Below are 564 nucleotides of genomic sequence, written 5' to 3'. Positions count from 1 at the left end.
AAAAGCGCTGGCACAAGTGCATTGTATCAGAGGGGGATTATTTTGAAGGGGATAACATAATTTTGGATGAATAAATGAATATTTTTTTATAAAAATGACAAGTCACCTTACTTTTTGATCACACCTCGTATATGTTGATTGTTTGATGATGAAAAAAGATAAAATAAATAAGATATATTCAAAGATATATTCGTGCTTCTTTCTCTGCCCCAATGTCTAATTATTAGCGTTTTCGGCCCGATCGGGTTTGCATCAACCTGGGTTGGATTAATCTTTTTTTATTGGTTGACGTCACCCGCTCTAGCAATAGGAGAGCACAAAACGCCATTAATCCAACCTAAGTTGGTGCAAACCTGGCCGGGCCGAAAACGCTATTTGAATCTATCTCACTTTAAGGACGTTCTCCGAAAAATCCATTTTCTTTAGATTTTTCTGAAACTTACAGAATAAGCTTGTTTTAGTGTTCTGAACATATATACTTTGAAGCTCAGTACTTGTTGCGGGATTAAAAATCGAGATATTCCACTTCAAAGTTGAAACGTTTAACATAGAACCCCTATACTA

This window comes from Trachymyrmex cornetzi, unplaced genomic scaffold (genome assembly GCF_001594075.2).
Source record: "Trachymyrmex cornetzi isolate Tcor2-1 unplaced genomic scaffold, Tcor1.1 scaffold694, whole genome shotgun sequence".
Taxonomy (NCBI): Eukaryota; Metazoa; Arthropoda; class Insecta; order Hymenoptera; family Formicidae; genus Trachymyrmex; species Trachymyrmex cornetzi.
The sequence above is the reverse complement of the archived record's forward strand: the minus strand, read 5'-3'. Positions refer to the sequence as shown.